A 26,643-nucleotide genomic window follows, 5' to 3' on the forward strand; every position below is an offset into this window, starting at 1 on the left:
ATAAAAAAGAAGATTAAGGGCCCATCGAAACGAGACGGCGGAATTATTTAATTTGGCGCATGTGCGCAAATGTAGAGTTTCGCTTCGTAGTAATTTTCACGTCTGATCAAAAAAAGGTGCAACCTTATCGCGAGAAATCGATATCCCGATGCGCGTCGGCGCGCTGGAAAAACTCGCGAAACATCTAATTTATATAACACCTCGGCCGCGTACTCTTCGATCGCTTTTCTCTTTCTGGTCGGCGGGGGGTTCGAGAGGGGAGGGGAGGGGGAGAAGGGGGACCAGTGAAAGTGAGCGAGCCAGCGCGGATAATCGGCCATCCCGTGTGCGACGGATTCGCGATAACGCGATCACCTCCATAAAACTCGTTTCTCCTCGTACTTGGATGAAAACATCGCAACTATTTTTCTTTTTGCGACTTTGATTCCGCACAAATGCAGCGCGATGTCTCAGCTTTTTTCCGACATTGTAGGGCTATTTATTGTTTCGTAAAACGCGGGTAAAAGTTATTAAATATAAGTGCCATGTAGTAATAGTTACCGATATAACCGGTATGACGAGTGGTGAGAAATGTAATAATGTATGTACGATATATGAATGACGCATGACACATGTAAGAGCTCGAACGGTTAATCGAAATTAACCGGCGACAGGTGGTTGGTCGATTTTTAATGGCGAGAAAAGCGCCAGGAAGTGCCAACGACCGGCGAAACGCGCGACCGATCGCCGTTAAGTCTACGATCTTTTTTTCCGATGCCTAACTCGTTTCGATCGGGCAGGAGATGGAAATTCGTTTCGCCTGCTTCGCGTCGCGCGTTTTGAGAAAAATTCTTCACGAGCGACCGATTGTACGTATTTTCATTAAAAATGCGAACCGGTCAAGTGGTGGAACCTGTTTCTCTAATTTCCGAGAGCGATACCGAACGGATCGATGAAACTGGCAACGCGCGCGAGATAAGAGACGACGTCCGTTTAATTTCTTGGAAAATTTATGCGCGATCCAACGCAATCAGAAAGAATATTTTTTAACAAAAGAACGTGAGAATCATGGTTATTCACATCCGCGAGTTGAAAGCAATGACGGCTCGTCGAAAATCCAGCGTTTCTCGATTTTGACGTTTGAAAGATGCGATTAAGAAATTCCCCTCCCATCATCGGGAGTTTGTTGGAACAAAGCGAGACAATAGGTACAGCGTTACCGGATGTTTTTCGGTTAATTGACGGTGAGATGAAGTGAGGTGAGGTGAGGTTTTCCGAGAACAGAGTTAAGTAATGGCCACTTTCACTCATTTCCACGGGGCGACCCTCGAGATCGTCATTCCCTTTGTATGAAAACTTTCGCGGACGAATCGCGACTGCATCATCGTCGTTCCTACGAGCTTCTCACGTTTTTATGTCACGACGCGAAGCAAAGCGCTGTCCTTTCGAAAGTCGTCCTCCTAGAGAAAAGAGGCACGCGACATGAATAAAGCATTTCGAGAAAAAAATATGAAAATTTTTGCAAAATTTAAATTTGAACGAGAGAAATGGGGAATCAATTTTCATTTGATTGCAAAGTTTAAGACCGGATAACTTTTAACCGAACTCTCCTCGAATGTTCAAAAAGGAGCGCAAGAGTTGTTCGCGAATGAATTTGAAAGAAGTTTCGGGGAAACTATTCTCTATAAAATAATACGAGGGTAATTTTCACCGAGCCCCGCGATAGTTTACTTTCAGATATCTGTCGACATCGCGAGGCTTTCCTCGGGAATTATCCTCGACAACGGAATAGTGGAGAGAATCGTGCCCACCTCCTGAGGAGGGATAATTATTTCGAGCAGCCTCTTTCTCTCTCTCTCTCTTTCTTCCTCTCCTCAGCCCTCGGCGTGGACGAGGCGAATCGGTCGTTTTATGCTCTACATAACTCAGCCATCACCATAGAGAGAGAGAATTAACCTACCGTGCCCGAAAACACACTACCTTACTTAGCCGCACGAACGTCCTGGTCGACGGATAAATTGCATCCGCGCGCTTTAAAAGAGGCTCTCTGAATTGAAAATTTCGCGTGGTGTCTGCAAATTGACAAGGAGGGAGGATAAATTATTGCAGAGAGAAACGCTACACGCTTCCTGAATTTTGATCGCGCTTGCTCGCAGAATTTATCATGTCTCAGTTAACTTATCATTTCTCATTAACGTTATGGTTTGTATCAAGCACAATAGCAATTTGCCAGTCGCAAATCTCTCGTACGCGGATCTCTGTACGTCTGGATGGAAAACAAACGATTGCCATGTGGGAACCACCATAAGATATATTAATCGAGGCGATAACCGAGAATGAATGTCCACGATTCATTAGAATAAGTGTTGTTTACTCGACTGTACAAGCGCGTCCTACGTAATCATGCGAGACACAAATGAGCCGTTCCTTCGGATTAATTATCATATGGCGTAAACATATGACGCAACAGCCATCGTGTAAAATTTATAAATTTTAAATATATTTTTTTTAAATTCTTAATATTCAACATTAAATAGAAATTTGGATATCAAATTCTTATTAAAGTTCTTTAATAGCGGTTCGAGCAACGTTCGTTTAAAAATAAAAAATTCCAAATAGAATTTTTAATTAGAAAGATTTTTAATCATAAATATATAAATATATTAAAAATTAAATTAAATATATAAATATATTAAAAATTAAATAAATAATATATATTAAAAATTAAACAAATAATATATATTACAAATTAAATAAATAATATATATTAAAAATTAAATAAATAATATATATTAAAAATTAATAATCTACTTATATAGGCTAAAGTGATAAATTAGTAACTTTACACACTGGATCAGTAAATTTGAGCCTTGCACGTTACGTGGATCAACGACACATCACTAAAACCGCGAATCGCGTTTAAGCGAAACTGACAGCAATAAATCGTTACCGAATTGTCCCCGGTGTTATCGTTTCGCTATAGAATAATCGAACGAATGCAGATCCTGATAGCATATGCTATGCGCTTGCGACAGATACACGTACATAACACACGTACTAACACACATTTCTACGACTTTATACATGTACCCGTGATACGCGTTTATCAACCGGATATTCATTCTCGTTTTTCAACGCTTCCGCTCTTATATTACGTTCTCGTGCGATACCAACCACTCGTTTTTCCAAGAATCGATCGCGATCGAAATCGTTGGCGAATGCAACGTAAATGCACCTTTTTTTCATACTTTGCTATTATTTCAACGCCATTAAGCAATGAATTTATATAAATTATACTTGCAGTTGTGCATCTATTTTAGATACTATTTTTTAAATAATTGATTTAATTATATTTATTAATACTATGCGATAACTTATACTCAAAATTCGCTTCTTGTAATTTTAAGAATGCGCAGTTTTTAATTTTCAATGAATCCACTAAATACAAGGTAAAAAAAATAATTATTAAGCTATTAATTCTATAATTTTTAAAGTTGAGAGACAGAGAATGTCAAAAGTGCGCAGTTTTTAATTTTCAATGAATCCACTAAATACAAGGTAAAAAAAATAATTATTAAGCTATTAATTCCACAATTTTTAAAGTTGAGAAACAGAGAACCTTGAGATAAATTAAAGCCTGAGGGATTCAACGATAAGATCGTTGTTCGAGCAGCAATCCGTCGCTTTTCGAATCTCGCATCAATCATCAAATCGCGTCAGCATTTGTTAAATTATTGACGAATAATCAGAAACGATCACCGTTCATTACACAATTACCAATCACTCTCGATATACGAAGATTGTGCCTTCGATAATTTTGGACTGGATAACCAGAAACGATCACCGTTCACTAACATACGTCACATTTCCGCGATTTTCGAAGCAACCGTGTGTTCCATCATCGATACATCGCGCTTCGGATTTCGAACGATTGTCGCCGAGAAATCGACAAGACTGGCCGGCCACCAGTTGTCAGGTATTGTCCGCAGTTGCTTTCCAACTGACACGCGGTTTGTAGCCGCGCGAAGAAAGGCGCGGGAGAGACTGGCTCGCTTCGTTGTGGGATAGCAAAGGCGATCAGAGTAGGGGCATTGGAGTGGGCATCGAGAGGAGAAAAACACAACCGGTGGATGGCGATGGTGCGGTTTGTATTAAATAAAGTCTATGCTTAGTCTAATAATTCCCGATATCTTGATTACAGGGGTCAATAAAATTATTTCACTTTCTGGTATCTTGAAAAAAAATGCGTACAATAGTTTTTATAATTAAAAGTTGGAAGAAGAGGAATCGTAAATAATGTAAAGTATTTAAAAAACTATCCTACATACGCTACTGTATATATTAAAATACCACAGCTATCTCACATACACACACACAAACTAAGAGAAACTCTGTTATGGATAATGACGATATCCAAAGTACAAAATACCGTTGCTGATGTTATAGCCGTTGAGATATAGCCATTCCGATACCGATATTAAAATGTATCACAATTTTTTCCTCTCAGGACATTTCAATATTTTAATTTTTTATGACTATTGTTTAATTAATACTAGAATAATATCAATAACATTTTATGGCAAGTTTGCGAATGTATATATTCCTTTTCGGGAAAGTGATAATAAAAGTAAATTTTCAATTTTCCAATCAACAATAAATTCACTAATTGTAAGATTTATTCGAATGTCATCGATTGTCCGCGACCGCGAAATAACAAATGTAAATTAAATCCAACGGCAACTTTCTTTCCAGCATGCGCACGCAATATTTTTCATTGTTCCTCGCAATTGTAATCGTAATAGGCGGCTTATTACCGGCATCATTGCGGCAATAATTATTACGTGTGATGCGCTCGGATCGCGGAAAGAAAGTAGCTGGTGAAATTACGGCGCGACGTGCGTACACACACAATATCTCGTGTATTTTAAGCAATACGATAATAATAGGTGTAGCCACGCACCGCAGTGATGCGTACATCAAAGAGGAGCGAATGGTGAAAATATGAATTTTCACGCACAAGTGCGCGGGAGGTATCGCGGAGATCGCAAATTTTTGCAACTGTGAAAGGGATTGTTAATTACGGGCGCGATATTCGCGTATAGCGTACGCAATGATGTGGATCTATACTTTCCTTTAATTTACGCGGTCTACCCCCTTCACTTTCCATCCTCCACTAACCGCACGGTGGTGTAACGCGATTTAATAACCGGAGCAGCAGCAACAGCAGCAGGCATTTCTCATTTACGTATAATTGAGGCAAATTTAACATAATTACGTCCTTCCCACGTAGCCGTCCTTATCAAAAGAAAATTTAATTTTCGACGTTATTATGTGTGTAAAACATACAAGAGTCAAATTAACTACAGGTCTTATTTAATGATGTTTAGCATGGAATTTTTTTTTTCTTTTTCTTTTGCTTTATAAAATTATCAAAATTTAATTAGGAGTTTAATTACGAATTTAATTACGAGTGTTATTTGTTAAGCATTAAATCCAGAAAACAGACAAATTGTAATAGTAATTAGTTCATAATTTATTCGCATTTTATATATTTATATATATGTATGCACGGATTATCTTAAGGTCTTTTTACGATAAAGTTGTAGCTGGCAGATCCTTTTTTATTAATCAATTTACTGGTTTAATTTCAAAGTTAATTAAAAGTAACGCGGTAAAGGGCAATCTCGGAATTTGAAAAACTCGTTACTGTATCTAGTGTCTGTTGCTGTGTACCGACGTAATCACTGTTAAAGGGATTATTCTCAAATGGCTAAAAGTGGAGCAGAATCAGAATCGTAGATTAAAGAGCAGCGAGCTCTGCGAAGTCACGACAGAAAGTCATATCAATGATAATGTGTGTATCCATTGATCAGATACCAGTCTTGAGCAATGTTCAAGAATAATTTATTTTAACATAATCGTTCCTTTATCGATCAATTCCCCGAAAAATTCGAGCATCGCTTAATCGTCTAAGTATTTACGGATTAGTTTGACAAAAAGTCGTGAGATGCAAATCTCGCATTAATCCAAAATCATCAAGTTAATAGTATGTGTCTCGTGAAAGAATCAGTAACATTAGTTCATTGAGAGAAATTAAAATGATGACGCTTTAAACAATTAAAACTGTGCAATGCATAATGAGCAACAGGTGTGCAACGACGTGCAAGCAATGTGAGTAAAATATGAGATTGTAATATTTAATGCACAGCCGATGGGAAAATGGACATTTTTAATATATGTGTATCGAGAATTTATAATTAATCCGTTTACGTTATCGAACATGTCATTTTCAATCGAAATTACGAATGCATATCTATGTTATTTTAATTTCAATTTATTGATACTTGATATCTCGTATGTAAATAAATGTGGATACTATCGCGAAAATAAACCGACAATATGACTACCGCTAATCTATTCGAGAAACTCACAACAAAGCAGGATCTTTCCTTCGAGAAATGGCAATCTTTTACGACTCTAGGATTTATTTTGTCGATGTATTATTAATGGGAGATACTATCGCTCCGCGTCGGCGGAGCTTTTAGTACGCTCGCTAAAAATAAATATGGATGAAGATCCGCTCGTGTGCGAGGTGCTCGTGATCGATCGGTGTTCCCTTTCGCGCGGCGTCGGAAACGTCTGAAAGCTTCGCGACGCGGTTAAGACCCGATGTGATTTGTGCCCCGAGAGGAACGAGTTACATCTAGGTAATCTTACTACACGAAGGTATATGCGTGAAATAAGAGCCGTCGGCGCTTCCATTCGCGATGCGAGCCACCCTCGTCCTTATCCCTTGCTTTCGAGTGCGCGTTATATGGATTTTACGGCGCCGTCCAAGTAAAATGCTTAAATCTTGTATTATCCTAACTAATATAAAAGTATTCGAAGAAAAATTTTAATGGATGTCTCGAAAGAATCTGTAATTGTCATTAACGCTAGTTAATTAAATAAAGCTTTAAATAATTAAAACTGTGCAATGAGCAACTCAGCAAGAATCTTGAAAGGACATGAAAAAAATTCACAAATTAATAGGATATGAAAAAAATTCACAAATTAATAACTCGACATTTTTTTTGTTTACGATAAAACATTCTTAATTTGGTGGAATCGTAATTTCGCAAAAGAAATTTTTTTAACATGAAAACTAACGGAAAAAAAAATCTATCGATTTCATCATGTCCTATATGTGATCGATAATTTCGACATATCGGTTGCAACATTTTTTTAGGCTCCTATATCTCTACGATCGTCTGGCACGACCAGTTCCGATCCATTTCAGACCCCATTTTACACTCTTGAAACTTGACTTGGCGTTTCCACAGGATGCCAGCCACTCGATCCGCCATCATCGATAGAGACCTCGATGTACGATTAATGTTCTTACACATCGGTTATGTTTTACGCATGTCCAAATGGAGTCTGTAATTTTTCGTCTGTCACAATGATATACGTTACTTTGTAGTTTGGCGAGGCATATGAGCGAATAATAAATTCAATTGTCCGCGAGAGATTAATCTAATCACTTTGAATACTGAGAGATGAAAAAATCAAACTAAATAATATCGTACAATATTATCAAGGCTACTGTCATATTTACACATTATTGACGTACAATAATTACAAAAAAAGCAAATCGTGATTTGCTCGCTTTTTAAAATGAATCGTCAAAATTGCGATTGTCCTCGCAACAAAATTAAAACTCACTTTTGAACAAAATACGCGAAAAATACACGACTTGACCGCGAGAATCATCGGGGGATTCTCGGTATATTCTCGTTATGACAATATATGACAACTGCCACGCCTCGCGCATGGGATTTAAATTTCGGCCGACCGATACGCAGCGAAAACGGCTTTATCGCGGCCCATCGGAGATATATAGGAGCATGGAGACTTTACTTTCGCACCTGGGCCCGCGGCGTTTGAAATACATGTCCCAGCTTTGCAGGCTGAGTTATGGGCCGCAGCGATATTTCGCATACTACATCGGTTATTGCGAATGATAGACAAAGCGTCGCGAGCAATCTCGTGTGATTCATGCTCCGCGTGTGTCATTCGGCTATTAAATTTTAAATAACATCATCGGTGCGCGCGATGAATCTTGACGAATCTCTCGTTCGCCAGCGAGATTCATTTATTTCTCGCTATCAAATATTCGCGATAAATCAAGGGTTTATTCTCGATGGGATGCGAGATTTTGCCAAGTAAACAATCGCACGCGCTGGATTAGTTGTACAACTCATTCTCGGCGGGATACGCGATTGTCCTCGGTTTCCTCGCAACGACCAGGTCGTCGCGGCACGTGCCGGAAGAGGATAACCGAGCGACAGCTGCAACGCGACCGCGGCGCGATGACGAGCTCCCGCGCCTTTATTTTGCAATACGCTACGACTATAAAATATCGTTGCGCAATCGCCGCCGCGCGACTCCGCACAATGGCGTGGAGTACCGAGTGAAAGGCGACGAGATACATCGCGCACAGCTGTTAGCTGTCACGCGAATAGGGTTGCCAAATCTAAAAATCTAAATTTCGTCTTCAAACAAAACCTAACAGAAACAAAACTAGATCAAAAGTACTAAATTTCATATTAGAAAAATTACTTGCAATATTGTTTTCCTAACAATTTTAAAGACAGAATCTGGATAAGTAAAATAAAAAATAAACTAAATTTTATTTTATTATTTGGATGTGTCTAAAAATCTGGAATATATGACTCGTCAACCGGACACTGGACAAGACTTCTGAAGACCTGACAGACCTGATGTCAAACCGGACGGTTGGCAACCTTACACGCGAACCATCAGCGACGAGTGATTCAGGCAAGAAAAAAGGGCGCCTTCTCGCGCGGAACCAAAGACCGATTAAAGTGGAACTCGAGAGACAAGTGACATAATCGTCGCCTGCCAATCGCAATATTCGCCTTTCGAAATCAGAATCGTTGCGACAAATTGTATCAAACATGCCGTTTGTAGAACCGCGTGCGATGATTACGCGGTTACGATTTGCCGACCCAATTTGCCTCTATCGTACGATCCGTTTGTTCCTCGAAATTGTTCAACGACGGCGAGCTCGATAAAGCTTCGATCGTTTCGCCAACTAACCATCCAACTACCTACGGACGTTGTGGCGCATGCCACAACGATCCGTTGTTACGTAAAGGTCGCCTTTGTACGCGCGACCCTTGTCTTCGACAATCGTGACAAATTCTTTTTTAATTCCGCGCACGCATAAATCTGTTGCACGCTTTATGTAATTTACGAGCCATCGAGAATTAAGCAATACGTCGATTACAGAAGCCAAATTACATAAATCGAGATTACAGAAATAATATCATATTCTACTTTCGAGGAATAAAACTTGGAAAATAGATAATTTTAAATTTATCGTTCAATTAAGAGGATCTAAAATAAAATAATGCAACGTCAGAAAACAATATTTTTAAAATGACGTAAAACTGACGTGACGTCAGGTGCAAAAATTTTTCCATGTTTTTATATATATTCTTTAGCGATCAAATATTCACTTTTACAACGCAGTCTTAATATAGATGGATGATAACGCGGCCGTTACTCGGCTTTTATATACTTCGATACATACGCTCCATCGCGCCTAACGGATCGATACGACTTTCTTTAGGTATACATGTCATCTTAAATATTTACACATCGCGTTATTAAATTATCTTTCTTTCTCACGTTAAGCAGAAAAAAATAGCTTAAGAATTTCTCTAAATTTATTATTTATCCGTGCACACTATATAATTATGTTAAATAAATTACAAATTTGCATGGAAATAATTGTATCATCTTCTTGACGAGCTAAGATTCTAGAAGTATGAAAAAAATAATGATTTTTAAGAATTTTTTTTTTGAAAAAAATCAGACGAATCATATAGAACAAAAAAATGCTAGATATCGAGATTTAAAAATACTGACGTATCGCTTAAACATCAATCAAAATATGAGATTTATATGAAAATATTAGATAAAAATATTAGATGCCGAAAATATCGATTTCTAATTCTTCAAAAAAAATTCCTAAAAATTCTCAATTTTTCAAACTGCTAGACTGGATATTTAAATGTCACAAAGTGTACACTAGCGAGTGCTAACCGGCCGGCGTACACGGCAGCCAGTTGAAAGTGGTTGGTATTAAAGAGTGCGGCGGTCGTTCCTTTCAAATGCCGCTCCGACATTTGACGAGGTCAAGACGGTGCGCACGATTCGTCGTCGATACCGAGAGCGGCTACGATACGCTCGATACCACGTTCTAACCACGAGAGGAAGGGTGACGCGAGTAATTCACATTACTTTCACAGCGATATACATGACCAAATGACGCGAGTGACAGATAGTGCATGTTGCGCCAATTACATTGTAAAGAAATCCGAGCGCTATAGACTGACTCTATATTCTGATTAGAATTGGATAATACTGGCATCGCCAGTTGTTATTTTTTAATATATTGCAAATATAAATAAGTATGTGTTTTATACGTCACTATTAGTGAATAATCGTAAACACAAATATTTATCGTAAACAAAAATATAATTTAAAAACTTTCATAATAAAATTACGGAATAAATTTTCATGAGTTGGTCTAAAATATATCATCTTACAAAATATATGCAATATATTTTTTTTCGCAATTTTCACGAAGACACGGTTCAATCTTCATAATAAATGCTTTCTCGTGATTTATAGGACACCCTACGCATCGGCAATTTCAAGCTACAAGATTTACACTTTGGTTTATCATGGCAAGCTTTAGAAATGTAGTAGTTTCCCGCGATGTTCGACTGTCTGACAAATAAAACATGAAGCCGGCGCAACCGTTAGTAAATACTTGATGACAGCTAGTCTCGAACGATGGAATATCGACGCCAAATCTTATTTGGAATGCCGGAAGCTTGCCAATTTTGCCACAGCCTCCGCGCATCCTCCAAGATCCTTGAATGGAGGTGGCGGCGCGGATGCCGGAAAAATGAGACGAATAAGTGGAATATTAGATTTTTCGAGGTCGAATAAAACAATGGCAGCTGCGAAGCACGTAAGATTGAGTATGCACGCATGAAAAGATGAGAGAAACTAAATGTGTATTGACTGACTGTAAGGATGCGAAGCTTCAACATTGCGTTCTGACGTTTGGATTTGAGTGAAGGTTTTTTTCGAATGATACATTAAGAAAACTGTGACATGGATTTACAAAACTTATCGCTCATAAAAGAGAAAAATGCGATAAGCGCGCGATAATAAACAATCAATATTATACATTATAAATATAATCCTCTTGGTAATTAAAAATTATAAGCAAACGCGCGAGAAATATTTTATAACACAATCAAAATTCTTAAGCCTAATCTCTCTTCCATTTTCTAACGAATTTAAAAAGTTTAAAAATCTATTTACAATCTTGTCCGTACGTTGGTTTATCACCGACTGACTTCTGTGTTGACATTTCTGTGTTAACATTTGAAGTACTATATCCCATATTTATTTTACTTTCTATCAACGAGGTCGAATACAAAAAATAAATAAAAATAACGTTTTCAATTATTCAAGACACTTTGTCCTTTTTAAAAGACTGGCTTTTCGAAAAATGTAAACAACAGAAGAATGTAAACAAAACGTTTCGGTTGTTTTGCGCGAAAATAAAGAAAGAAAATGCGAGTGTTTACACGAATAAAATAAAATCCGCGACAAATTATCTTTCAAATTGTCGCCGCTCTATCTTGCACGGAATCTTTCGAATTTGCCCTCGCGTTGATTCATCGCCGTATATCGTTCGCTTACATATATTCATGACGATATTTTTTGCGTTGTTTCGTGCGAGATATCTTTTATCGATCATAAATATTCAACGTAATCCAAGATTTATCTATGTGTCTATGTGCGTTCCCCTGTCTATTTAAGTGCGTATTCTCGTGGTAAAATGGTGGCGTGTAACGTTTTGGACGGCGAGGAAAAATGGAGAACCAAATAGTCCATTTCGTCGGAAAGATTGACGTGTCGAAAATTGTTAAGCAAGATCTCTCGAGAAACGAGTTTTTCCGTAAAATAAAGAACAAATACTATAAATACTTTAAGCATCGAGAAGAAAAAGAAACAGATAAAAATGTTAAACACAGAAACAATCGCGTAATTTTAATATTATCGCATTAGCATGCGTAATTGAACGATTTTTACGATTAAAGCGTAAATGAGGAGGAAAATTAAATATTAAAAGATAAAAAAAACATTCTTTCAAGATTTTCTTATTATGCATCTACAGATCATTACACTCCGACAATCACGATAATTGGATAATAAGAATTCAATGAAAATCTAATGAATGATAATCAATTTTGCATTATCTCGATCCGAAACAATCGAATAACGTAACAATTCGAGAGCGAAAATTAGATTGGAAAATTTCATATCCAGAGAATTGCAAAATTTACAGTTCGATGTAGATCCAAATCTCCGAGACTTTCATAATCGGAAACTCAATTTCCAAGATTGAAGATCAGGAGGTAAAATTGAAACTCGTATAATCAGTCCCAAAATTCGAAGCGTTTTATCAGAAGATATGAGATGATTTCAAGTAGTTGCAAGATTTTACTCTTCACTGCATGTACAATTCTTTAGACAAAGCAACCATCAAAAATCTTTTAGTTTCCTAGATTTTCTCACGAGTATCGACGCTCTTTAAAATCGCGGAAGCACGTACTAGATAGAAAAAAAATAAGACTTTTATATTCACCATTATATATAAATTTATATTTATATATAATTAATATTTATATTTATATTTAATATTAATTTAATATTAATGTTTTATATTAATTTTATATTAATTTTTTATATTAATTTTATATTTATATTTAATATTAATTTTTTATATTTAATATTTAATATTTATATAAATTTTATTAAATTTATTATAATTTACATTTATATATAAATACACGCGAGGAGTATTTCAACCTTGCGGATGTACCGGTAATTACCGTTAAACGGGAAACCTTCGGTTCAAGAATATCGTACCGGTTTCTCGTCATAAAATCAACCGTTCCGTTTCGGACTTTCCACGATGGGGAAGTTCTAGTTTTACGATCGACCCGGGGGACGACGATAGCGGTCTCCACCGGCATCAGGAAGCTCGTAACCGGAAGGTACACAGCGCGGGTAAGGTCATTACATCGTTACCATTAGGCGGTCTTTGGTTCCTCCTCCTCGTCGACATAGAGTCGGGGTGCAGGGCAGCTTCCTGCTGTCGGCCAACGGCGGGAAATGCACGTAGGGTGCATTAATAGGCGGCAACGTGAGTGTTTAACGGTGTTACTCCTGACGATGCCGAGACTGACTAATTAACCGACGCACCGACTCTTGTAGAATAAAACCTTCCCGTAGAAAAAAAATTCCGTTGTAACTTTACTCGAGACTTTCGTTTTTCGGTCTTGTAATTTTGAATGTACTACGCGAAAAAATAAAAAAAAAAAGATTTTACGATACAAGACAAATTTAAAGATAGTATTATTAAAATTAAATTTATTTTTTAACTATAAAATTTTGTAAAATATGTAAAATTTTGTACTTGTGAAAAAAGTTTGTATAAATAACAATTAATAAATATGTAATTAATAAATAAAAAGACTACACAAATTTTGTAAAATTAAGATTATAAGGTCATTAATGCTTCATTTGATAAATGTGCTAATTAAACAATGCATCTCAAGGTAATAATCAAGATGTATTCGAGTACTAATGATAACAATGACGATAGTCGAAATATAAAAGAAAAAGAGACTATACGATGCAGAGAGATATGTATACTATTGTGCAATCAATCACATGACACAAAGGAAAAGAACGAATCAAACGCGTTGCTCCTTAGACGATCGTCTTCCTCGTGAAAATGCCAAATGAGTGCCCAACATGTTTGCCAAAAATTTTTGCCAACTGTCTCGAATTCTTTGAAGCACTCGTATTAACGATCTTCTCTTTCTGTTCAAGCGAGCTCATCTATAGTGAAACGTTCACGCGAGAAGCTTTGTGTTCAAAACAGCAAGTTTGGTTTGATCGATGTAATGTCAGATGTATACGTTATGTGTAAAGTTGCTGTATCATCTCGTAAATATTTATAAATCAATAAAAAGTTTTATCCTTATTTTCAATATTCCTTTATAAGTATAATATTAGGCAAAAATGATTTTCCAACGAATGAAACTCTAGAAATTGTTTGTGTTCCATGTAACGTTTGTTCATCACATTTTACTTTAATCGTGTCGTATTTTATTTTTAAAAATATGAAAAACTATAAATTAAAAAAAAATGATATTTCTTTTTTAAATCTTTCAAGACAAAGTAAGATACTTGATGTATATGCTTTTTCTTTTTGATAAAAAATGTTTAAGAGATAATGATCAAGAATTATAAAACTATTGAAAATAAAGTTAAAATACGCTTAATAATTTATACGAGTTTCCACACGAAATGAGACGCCAGCTTAACAAATACAATATGTATTATCCAAACGTATCAGCATACTCAGTTTGCGACAAACTCAATTTGCAATCTCTGGCCACATGTTTGATTTTAACAGAGAGAGTTTACCAAATCGATCGTTATCGCGACAATTCCACGCATTGTTTCGCGATATCAAACGTTCGTAGTAAATGTGAAAATTTCATTAATTGTCAGTTTACATCTCTATGTACGGTAATATCAATGTCTAATTGATTATATATTAAATATAAAATTTATCAAGTATTTTATAAATGCAAGGTGAAAATTTTGCATAAATTTTCAAAAATTTAAATAAAAATCATGCAAGTCTAAGATATGAAAATCCAAAGAATTTGAATAAATGTGAAAAATTTAAATACTTAATGGATGATAAAAATCAAGCTTTTATAAAATTTAAAATACTCGCAAGTTTTTTTTAAATATGATCTTTTTATATCAGATATTCATACATTTATACTCGTATTTCTCAAGTACAAACGCATATTCCGTTTTCATAAATGCCAGAAAGTAAGTCAGATGATGACTAGTTATGTGACAGAATAAGAAAATTTATGCGACATTCGCATAATGCGACAATATAAAAAAGAAATTCGTGTGTTTTATGGATTTGAGAGAGTTGGCTCAGTATTACACATACATAATAGAAGACGATGACAGGATGGTCGTAGAGTGGAATCGTATCGAGAGACTTTAAGGTTTATATCTGCATAAAACCGACGCGAAGCAGACTATTACGATAATCATATCCGCTCTTCTGTTTTATTATCTCGTGACAGAAAAAGAGTACTGTCTCGCCAATTAAATTGATGTCTCTACCTCTCGTTATTCAATGCACGCGTGAAACTTTATTTATCGCTTTAAACTGTATTTAATTCCTTCGACGCGTCGCATAAATTCGCACGAATATAATAAATTTGTCATTGAATTATAAGTAATAATATAGATAAAATTCATCGTCGATAAAATTCATTCGCGTAAAATGTTTAGTGAGTTGCAACGTGCGTGCTAAAAGCGCAGAGGAGGTGATTATACGCAAACTAATTCGCGAGCTAATTACAGAATAGCGAACGAGCTCGCGAATCATTTTCGAAATTGTCGACTCGTTGGTAATCACTTTCCCGGAAATGACGATCAATGACATCGGCGATGTTTTTCCCATCCACGAGAACGCGGTGGCGCGCTAGTTATTTGCAAAAGCGGCATGGCTGGCCAATTTGTCGAACATTAATGATGGCGATCGGCGACGCGTTAAACGAACACCGTTTATAATCGCGCTGATTACAGCCGGGTCCATTGATTGTCCAAGCATAACCTTGGCAACGCGGACGAGATGCGGTTGCCCGGGCATCCTCTCCCTAGTAACATCATCCCTCTGTAGACATCGACGAGAGGGTGAATTTTCGAGCCGATGGATCCGTCTCGCTTCACCGACGCGTTAATGGAAATGCATCAACGTTTCGCAAAAAATATCCCATTTTTTCGGCGAAAGTTCGATAACATAAAATCGTTAACACAAACGCAGAGAGAGAATAAATAATTTTGCATAATAATTTCGATCACACACAGACGAAAAAGAGATTGTGCGTGTAAAAAATTGATGTATGTATATAAATTCGGTTTAGACTCTCCAATATTTATTACGAAGGAAATATTGATATCCGAGGCGACTATTTATATATTTGCTCGGCTGGAACAATAGATCATCGATCTTTTAAATTACTATTCTAAAAAGAGCAAATATTCTTTCTTTGAGTCTCCTACCTGATTGGTTTTTATTGTCACGTAATCGATTTACCTCTCTGTCCTGTCATCTAAAGATTAAAAGCTGCGTTTTTAATCACAGTTGACGTTTTTAATCATAGCTATCCTTTGTCAGCTTATATTTAGTACTTTGAACTCTCAGAATTACAGACTCAGAAATTACAAACAGAAAGAAAGAAAAAAAAAAGAGATTCCCTAGAAAATTGTTTTTATGTAATATTATTTTAATAAATTGTGAAAATCTTGTTTTCATAACTTATAAAGAAGCGTTAGAAGAAATTTCTTATTGTTAGGTAGAATCGCTTTGAAGTTTCAGCTTTAAGGCGGGACGATTCGCCAAGTTATAAATCACATTTTATGCTTGCAATCGTGCAGTTTCCGATTTCCCATGTCTATCTGACATTCCTCATATCGTTCGATATAACGTATTACATACACTAACCGCACATTTGGGAAAATCGAAGCCTTTACGAAGTTATTTCAAGCCGGCGAGGGTCCGACAAGTCGCACAAAGCGGAGTCTCGTCGTGCTCTGAAATCGAATTACGCGGCGGTTGAGAAACGACGCGAAGACTGAAGGGCGAAAGGTAGATAGGCAGGTACAACACGAAACAAGGGACTCGACGGGCTCTCCCTTCGAGGGAAAACGGCCTTTATTCCGCTTCACGTCGATATATTTAACTGTTTTTGTCTTTTACCGTAGATAGCGATGCTTTCACCCTTAGAACGCGTTTAAGGGACGATGGAAGCTAAAAGAGTCTTGTTTTCTTTTTCGGTAAAATTTCTTTTGCCATTTACGAGAATTTTCTCTATTTTTCAAGTCCGATAAATTAATAGATCGTATTGACGGTAATAATAACAGTGATGGTATAAACCTAAATTATTGTGGCCGCTATAAAACTTTAATGACAAACAATTTTATCACATGATAAAACCAATAATCTATTTTTCTGTGAAAAATTTTAACAATTTAATATTAATATTTCATGTAACATAAGTTCCTTATAAAATGCATTAAAAAAAAATGCATTCACCTAAAAAAAAAACTATCTGTAAAGAGAATAAAATAGATATTCTGAAAGCGCAGACACACAATTATTGATTAATTTCTAGATACAGATAGAGAGAATGGACAGAGAGACGAAAGACTATATAAAGATGTTAGACAAGAATCATGGATGGTTTAATCTAGTTGTTAATTTATAGCGTATCGAGCGAGTCCTTTAACATGTTCGTTATCAGGACCGAATAGCACAAAGGACTTAATCTCACTACTTCATTTGCATTTAACCCTCTCCAAGTTTCGCCTTGCTTTAGGGGAGGGGGAGGTGGGAGCGACAGATGCAATTAACTCATTCGTAATCCTCCACCCTTTCCCTGCTCAAAAAAAAAAAAAAATAAATAAATAAATAAATAACTAAACTGCCCGCTGGACGGCAAACAGGATGCAGATCGCGCCGCAGAATAATAAATAATAAACCGCAATGGTAATTCGGAAAATGAAGTTAGAGGAAACTAGAAATGAGCAAGCATCCTGAGTGTATGCATATTGTTACCATTTTCTCACTTTATGAAAATTACAACAATAATAACAATCGTTGATAATAATGATAATCTCAATTTCCATCGAATCTTAATTAAGAAATCGCGATGAGAAAAACAACTTGTAATTAACAAAAAAAAAAGAAGGAAAACGATCTCCTGTTTAACAAGATATTCCTCTACCGCGATGGAACAAAAATAACCAAAATCAATATCGGCCCTCAAAAAATAGATTTCGCGTAACAGGGTGAATCCCATCTCCCGTTGAAACCCGCCACGCTTTACCACTTGTATAAAACAAATTCTGTCACATCGCGTTACACGTGGAACCGATTCCCGACTGTACTTGCAAATATTTCGACATCGACTACTCGCTGAATTCTCCATTTCCAATCTTTCAGTCGAGTATATCCTGGGAAATTGAAACTGGAATACCTTGCGCCACTTTAACGAACCGCACGAAATAGAAGAGATATTCGCGAGGAAAACCTAAAATATTAAACCGATATAATCCGCCGTGCGCTACACATCAAGTAATACCATGTGTGCGGTGGCATCCATACTTAACCGCAGCGCCGCATTTACAATAGAGTTTAAATTTTCAGTTTCCAATTTATCATTCCTGCAGTACAATTGCCTCGAATTAAAAAGGATTACGGTTTAATGACAATTTTTGCTTCATCTTGTCCGGTGGACTGTCCCTATTTCAACAACGCGTCTTCTCAAAACGCGCGAAAATATTTTACGAAGAATTTTTTACGAAGAAAACGACAAAAAAATCGCCTTCAAGCATAAGGAAGATTTTTTCCACATAGTTGTTTTTGATGTCACACAAAAAAAATAAACAACAGAGATAAGCCGAGGGGAGTGAAAAAAAAACGCGATGGACGAAAAAGAGAAACCAAGTATAATAAAAACTAAATTCACAACCACCGTAGCGTTTCGCAGGACGAATCGTGCCATGTCAGCAAAATCATCGCGATTTTCTCGGGATCGTTTCTGCAACGCGAGAGATAAGACCCACCCTTTTGCGCCGTAAACGTGATTTCCCTTCGAGCGGAAAAACTTTCTTTTTTTCGCGTCCTCTTGCTCGACCGAAAGGAACATTCCGCCGAGCTTTTTCGCGCTCGGCTGATAAAAATCCTTCTAAATCTTGTCGGAGCCCGCGAAAAGCCGGTGCCGACCCGCCAGAACGGTTCGCTTCGAAAAATACGACGACATTGGAAGACATAAAATTTACATCTAACTACTCGCGATTCGTTTCTACGCGCTTGCAAAAATAATAATTCCCTATAAAAACGCGTTGTCGTCAAGAAGCGTTTGATCGAATTGAAAGGCGGGCTTGCCTTTCAATCAAATGGATATGTTGTCAAACAGTGAGATTTCTTATATTTCTTACGCATAATCCAGATAAGACATCCGGATAATCCGTTTCCTCCGATTCCCTTTTATTTTTAGTCTTTTCATAAAAATATTATTTTATAATTATAAGATATTATTTATAAAATATTATTTTATAATCGAATGTTTTTTAACGATAATTGAAGAATTATACTTTTTTAATTACTGTTTTAATATAAAACTCAATCAAATTGTAAACCATTTTTATGAAAAGGCTAAAAATAAAAGGGGATTGGACAATTTTCAAAATTTTGACGAAGGTACAATGTCACTTACCGCCCCCCTCGTGCTGAACGCCTGGTTTACGTTGTTGACGTTGTTATTGATGTGATTGTTGTTGTTGAGATGATTGCTGGTGTTGGAGTTGGTGGAGTTATTGTTGCTCGCGTGATGATTCGAGTGATTCCCATTGTTGTGCTTGTTATGCTTGTGCAGCACCATTGCGGCGAACATGTCGAATGTCTACCCGTAACACACGGTAAACACGCGGAACGAGCAAAGATGGTCTTTCGAAAAAGCGCCGATCTCACTGCCCCTCGTTTCGCCGCATCACTCGAATCGTTCACTTCTGACCCAAGTAAAATACCGCCAACTAAAATACCGTCTTCAATTTATCGCAACCGTCGTAATAATGGAATAATCGTGCGCCTGATGGATGGAGACCTTTAAACTTTTTACTTGGAAAACTTGGAAAACTTTATAGAAATGTTTTCGTGAAATTTATGATACGTCGCTTATTTCTAATTAAATAAAAGACAAAAGAAACACTGTTTTAAAAAAATCATAATATCATAATATTTTAAATCATAATATTCTAATCGTAATATTTAAAATATTCTAAAGGTTGATAATAAATCGATTTCAGTGTTGAAGCTCCGAAGAACCGTCTACTTTCGATTCGATTTTCAAACACACACACACCAGACGATTTACTACTTTACGAAGAAAGACTAATTTCATTCTGCCGACTGCGGAGACTACCTCGGTGCACCACAAAGATATCGCGCGGCTTGCGGATTCCGTAGGAAACCGCGTACAAGCATAACCGGAGCGCAATCGAATGAGCGAAGAAGCTTTTCAGACTTTCTCCCGTTAATTTCGTTGGTCAATATCCACGGTGTAATTGAAGGCAACGGCAAAAACCGCAGAAACGCGGAAATGGATGATTGTTTGCGATACCGTAGATAAACAAATCGAACGCGAAATGGCAGTATTTTCTGTCAATATTATATAATATATTCATCTTTATGTACATTTTTTTCTTGTTCACTTTTTTTTATATAAGTATTAGAAGTTTAAAACAAATATATATGATGATATGAATTTTCGTATCGCGTCCAAGTTTATTTAAAAAGATTGCACTATTGCAAACATTCGAGAATAATATTACGCGAATGAAGAGTCAACAAGAAACTCTTGCGATCAATGATAACATAATGACAGATTAGCGTAAAATAATTATTTATCCCTGCCTTCGATAATTAATGCAGTGCGACGATAATGTGAAAACATAAACATAACCAGCATAGTGAATCATCGATCGCGATTAAATTATATCACATTCTTAAATCGTTTGACAAATCTCTTTTACACAATCGAATTTCTTTTTCTATATAAAAATCTGCGTTACAAACCTTTTCATCAGAAAATTGCGATAAATGATGAATAGATCATTTATCGATGATGCAATCAAGAGTCGAGTGTGTCTAAGGTTAATCGCATTTAAGGTGTATTCGCGGGAACCATTTGCAAACGCAAGAAACACCACTATGCAGGAACGCACCGGCTGCCGGCACCTATTGATTTGTTATAAATAGTCAGGTGCAGCGAACTGCGGCTATTCGTCTTCCCTTCCCTTCTCTTCTCTCGTGGCTTCTCCCGCCACCTTCTGACGTAGCCATCTCTCTCTCCCCTCTCGATTTGAATAATACGTCGATCGGACTTGTACCACGATTTTCAATGAAAACATCGCGCGTTGCATACAAGAACTGTAACCTTTTAGTAAATCGACGTAAGACACCACTGATAAATTGTTTAAAATATCGTTCCAATTTCATTCTCCCTCCCCCCTCCCTCTCTCTCTTCCTGTCTGTCTCTCTATGTATCTATCTCTATCTCTGTTCTATCTTATTTGATCCTGCGATCTGATAACTTATAATTAAGTTCACCCATCTTTCTGTCACTTACAACTTATTATAACTGTATTACTCTCCGGCACATCTATTACAGTTAAGTCATATACGTATAAAATCTTTCCGTCTAGATTTTATAATTTCAAAGACACATGGCTATTACGTTTAAAATTTCATTTCAAATTTTTTTTAATAAACGCACCTTTTAATTGTCTAAAACGTCCCAATATGTCATTATTATTAATTATTATTATTTCATAATAAATGATATATGGTATCGTAGATCGTTTCAAATATAAAATTGATGCTTTAATATGAGGGTTTCTAAGAAAATTAATTTTTCTCATGTATATAACATACAGGCTTAACTATAATTTAAAATTATAATAAGCAATTATAAAAATGGTAATAAATTAATCGAGCTTATTCTCGATCAGTGAAGGAAATATCGACAAGGAAGTATGTCAAAATACTTGTGAGAGTCACGACGATACATCAGCGAGCAAAGCGAGCGACACGTTAGCGGTCAATGTGTCTGTCAATAAGAATATTTATCAAGAGTTACCCAAGAGTTAATGACGCAAACGGTAACTCAAACGGTTATATAACGTCCTACGAGAAAGCATCGTAACAGATTGTTCTTCTCGAGAGACTGATTGGCTCGTACGTACCGTACGTATTTACTGTTAATTGAAATAGTTATATTCGAACTCGGTCGATTTGATTGCTCGACTTACAGGGCACTTGGCCGGATGTCTCGCGGCAGCAGGTGGGGCTCGTAACGCGATTAGCGCCGTGGCAGTAATTACGGCCAGAACATCGCCTTGTAATCAAATTGGGTCGCGCGTGATCCATGGGTCATCTCTCGCAATCGCCGCGATATTTTCTCCGTCAAAATCACCGTCAAGCTCCGCGATTCCATCGCGAGAATCATGGGAGTGCGAAATATCAAGGGAAATTTCCAATCGCGCCCAGATAAAAAAAAATATAGGGAAATTTCAAAATCGACGATCCAAAAAATACGTAGTTGCTGTACGATTCTAAATTTCAAGTTATGTAACTCGACATTATCGCATGTTGTAATTCATTGTGTTTTTATCGCCTGGGAAACGGCCAATCGATTTACTCGCGACTCTCGAACGACCGATAAGCGGCGAGCACAGGTACTTTAATCACAAAGTAAATCGCACGAAATCTCGATAATTGAAAACTTTCTCAACTTAACCCGGCAGTCGCGTTTGAGCCTCCGCCGATTACATCGGAGGAGTTTAGTTAGATAACCTCGTTAAAATCGATTTCAAATTGTACCGAGAGCAATGAGCCCATCGTGTCATTAAAAAGAGGAAATTGCCGGCTTTGTCAGTGAGAAAAAAAAATACAAAAATTACTGGTCGCGATCGAATGTGTTTTCGCTCGTGCATCAGCCGGGATTCAATCGCGGCTAACTTTTCCAATTAACTGAATGAAATCGGTCGAAGAAAAAAAGGATCCATCAAAATCATTCGAAAGGCACGTCGCGCGCCAAATGAAATGGGGGAATTAAATGTATTTCTTTCTTCCTTTATTCATCGATAACACTTCTCTTTCTTCAATATTTTTTTCAATCATCGCCGCTCAATCGTAAGTCAATTGCAAATTTTTCTCAAACGTCAAATCGATTACCCGAATAAAATTTTCAAAAGGCAAAGAATTTTGCTATTTTTCCATCTTAAAAATTATCGCATAAAAATTTATGCCACGAATTTATTCCAACTTGAAATTGTAGATTTCGTCGCTCGTCGATTTATTCACTGTAGGAATCCTGTACCGTTTCGCAGAATTTTCAATTAACTGCATTACCCTCGAGCGAGCGATGTAGTCTTTATTCGCGACAATAGAACGACGAAGGATTCGGGCGAAGGTCGGGGTTCCAGTTCGTAAAACCGGGCGCATAAAGTTTCCCCCGGTGCGTTCGTTGTTTTGCAGAACAAAATTGGGCGAGTTTCTTGTCGCACCGGTAACGACGAAGGACAACGACGAAGACGACGAATTTAGACAAATATTTCGCCAACAAACAGCCCCTTTCTCTCCCTCCTCCCCCGCAATTCTTCGGCATTATGTTATTCCGCCTTTCGCAAAATTTTCAACGAAACTTTTAGATATGCGAATGCATCTCGTTGCAAAAATTTTACACATTTCGGCAAGTGGAATTTATTTTATTAATCAAAAAGAGACGCAATAAATTATATATATAAAATATAATAAATATATAAAATATAAATTATATATATAAAATAAAATTTATTAAACTTTGAGATGTTCGTTTTTGTAGTATTGCATAGATATAGATGAGGAAGAAAATTATAAAACGGTTGTTTTCTGGTTCGCAATATTAGCGAGGATTTATTTCCGGAGGAATTTGTGTTTTTCTTCAAAAAACACGAGTCTCTTTCGTCTAAGAATGTTCGACGCGAATAATATGAATATACATAACTAGTTCAGGCCCGAATAATATCTCGCTTCATATGCAACGAGCGACAAGATCACTCGTGTTTGATTTACGATACATTGGACGAGAAGATATTGCACTAGTATCGTATCAAGATATTGAAAACTCGCCACGGAGACGATTTATGATCGCGTCGAGCAGGAAAAGATGAAGCTATCATATCAAAACATTGTAAAGCTCGCAACTCCATTTCCCTTCTCCTCCCTCCCTTCTTTTTCACGCACAGGAAATTCCAACCGGCCACGTTTAGATTATCCATCTCATCGCCATTTGAAATTTCTGCGCATCACCGCACATTAATCCTCCCAATAATCAATCATAATTACACCGATGGCAAAATAATCTATGAGATACACTATACTTCATATGAGATATCTATACTTCACAATAGCAATCATCGAGAAACGGATTCTGATCTTTTTGCTACACGTTTCCTTATCAAGTAAACAGTTATGGGCGTGCTTTCCACTAGTTACATAACACATTCTTCCAACAGATCACAGAATTTTAATTGTTTAAGACCAGGTTGCACCAACATTATTTTAGATTTAAGTGACACTTGAATATGTGCCTATCTTTATTTTTCTCTTTAGATAACTAGAGACAGACACATATTTAAGTATTGCTTAAATCCAAAATAATGTTGGTGCAACCTAGAGAACTGCTCGTTATGCAGATGCTCTCGCAGACAAAAGAGTGAAAATCGATGCGTTAATTTTTGACCGAACAAAAACGTCTCCCAGACGCGACGTATGTACGTGTATCTCGATGCACAGTGAGGTTCATGTTCTACCTGCTCTCTCGCGCTCCAGCGTTACACGGCCGCTTACATAACGCACGTGTACGCGCGTGCGTGTGCATGTATGGCTGTACATACGGCGATATATGCGTCGCTGGGGGAGGGCCAATATGGATGACGTGTATGCAGGTATAGAGCAGCGTCGAGGCACATGTACATAGTACATGTCCATCTCTATCGACTCTCGCAACGTGCGGAAAAAAAACGCTTAGCCTATGCGGTGGCCGGAACAAAGCGCGGTGATCGCTGCCGGCATTTTTTACAGAATTATCGATATAAAGCTGTTTTTTTTTTAATACCGTAGTCGTTACAACGAGACTGTCCAATAATTGTCAAAAGCCACTATAAACATTGGATGAAACAAACAAAAAGAAAATAGATATACGCAATATCACGCGAAAATAAATCTGCGCGATAAAAAAATTGTAATAAATTATTGCACGATCAGATTGTGCATTTGATAGAAATATAGATAAAAATTTGTCCGCATCTTCTTCGAGAGATTCAGAGCGTTGGATGTATCAATTAAGGTTGCCTCCATCAGCAATTATTGTATATCGTGAGCGAACTAATATTTGAACGCAGAATCTGGTGCTAATTGCTTGCCGTATCTTACCGTGTTGCTAATAAGGGGAGAGAGCTAACAATGGTTATTGGTATATTACGTTATTAAACTCGATTTCAAAAAGTATTACGCAACGCTGTCAGAAACAGCTGTTCTACGTATAACTTATACAGTTGGATCGACTCGAAAAGAATCCATCACGAGGACACGGATATCGCGCTCTCTCGCTCGAAAAAGTAATTTAACCGCGTATATGTGTCCGATATAGCCGCAAACGGTATCCTGACAGCCGTCTGACAACGCATTGTCTGACGCGTTTGCGACTGTCGGCCGCCGATAGGATTCATGGAAAACTGGCCCATAGAAATCCGCGGTGACGATGTCAGACACTCCGGGTTTCACGATAGAGAAAGGCAGACGTACAAGAGGGGAAGGGGGCGTATTGTTTGCGACAGACAGATTCATTTAAACTTGTCGCTCGCCGGATATATGTGTACCTGATTCTCCATTAAACGACGCTCAAACGCGGTCTTTTGCACCTGTACATAGGTTTCCGGTCATGTCGAAATTCGTAACGTGTAACATTTTTGGAGCCTCGCCAGCGAAGCGTTTTGTAATACACGATACATTGTGGCCAGGGGATGAATTGTTCGAGTTAATTTTGGCACGCGAGATAAAATACGAGCATGTATTATGATTTAGCATTATTATCAATATACTTGTAGTAATAATTTAATTAATGAAGAAATCTATAGGCGGAGATCGCGTTAAATTAATTCCGATAACGTATTATTTGATGAATTTATTTTACTTTTTCGACTCAATTTTATCGATAAAAATCCGTCGGTAGATAATAATAAACTGATGAAAATTTATTATTCAAACTGAGATTCGCAACAACAGGGGTTGCGTTAAAATGATAAACATCACGTTTGATAACGGAGCCAACGGGGACTACAATTTTAATAAAACGTTTCGGTCAACACATAGCAGTTGGACGCGGTCATCTAGATTATTCGGTTAATGGTGTTTGCGGACAATTAAATCCCATGTTTGTGCGGAGCCCGTATTCATTAGTCTGCGCGACAATTGTGGATTGCGATGTATTGCGAGCACAAAGTATATTTTAATCAAATGTGTAAATTGCTAAATGAATTGTCTCTGAATTATTTCTCTCTCACATCTTTCTATATATTTATATGCATAATATTATAATTAAATAATAATAAACACACAGAATATAATATTCGAAATGATATAAACTCCTCTTTTGACATCGCAGGAGTTTCGAGAGCAATCGTATAAATGATACGTGACTTTGATTGAGTATATGATGTACCTACCCACATAGATATATTTTACGCGCTTATTCATGGCGACTGTCTCTTCCACTGTCAAATCACGAGCGTTGCCGTGTCATATGTAGGATACATGGATGTGTTACACATATCGAAACAGCGATGTCAGTA

At 37.1% G+C, this 26,643-nt stretch overlaps 1 protein-coding gene across 3 annotated transcripts in view; it reads right to left on the reverse strand.

Annotated features, from left to right (window-relative positions):
- The window catches only part of Gckiii (Germinal centre kinase III), a 92,237-nt gene that overhangs the window by 33,561 nt on the left and 32,033 nt on the right, over positions 1–26,643 (reverse strand). Inside the window, exon 1 of one of the 3 annotated variants that reach the window (XM_083084047.1) lies at positions 3,757–4,003. The exons of 1 other annotated variant lie outside the window; for it this stretch is intronic. The gene's annotated coding sequence lies outside the window, so the exon portion shown is untranslated. Of the gene's footprint in view, positions 1–3,756; positions 4,004–26,643 lie in introns of those variants that run through there. One more of the 3 variants, XM_083084048.1, reaches the window with a different exon arrangement.

Source organism: Camponotus vicinus, unplaced genomic scaffold, assembly GCF_025532165.1.
Source record: "Camponotus vicinus isolate PSW18456_S1 unplaced genomic scaffold, iyCamVici1.0 SCAF_12, whole genome shotgun sequence".
NCBI classification, from domain to species: Eukaryota; Metazoa; Arthropoda; class Insecta; order Hymenoptera; family Formicidae; genus Camponotus; species Camponotus vicinus.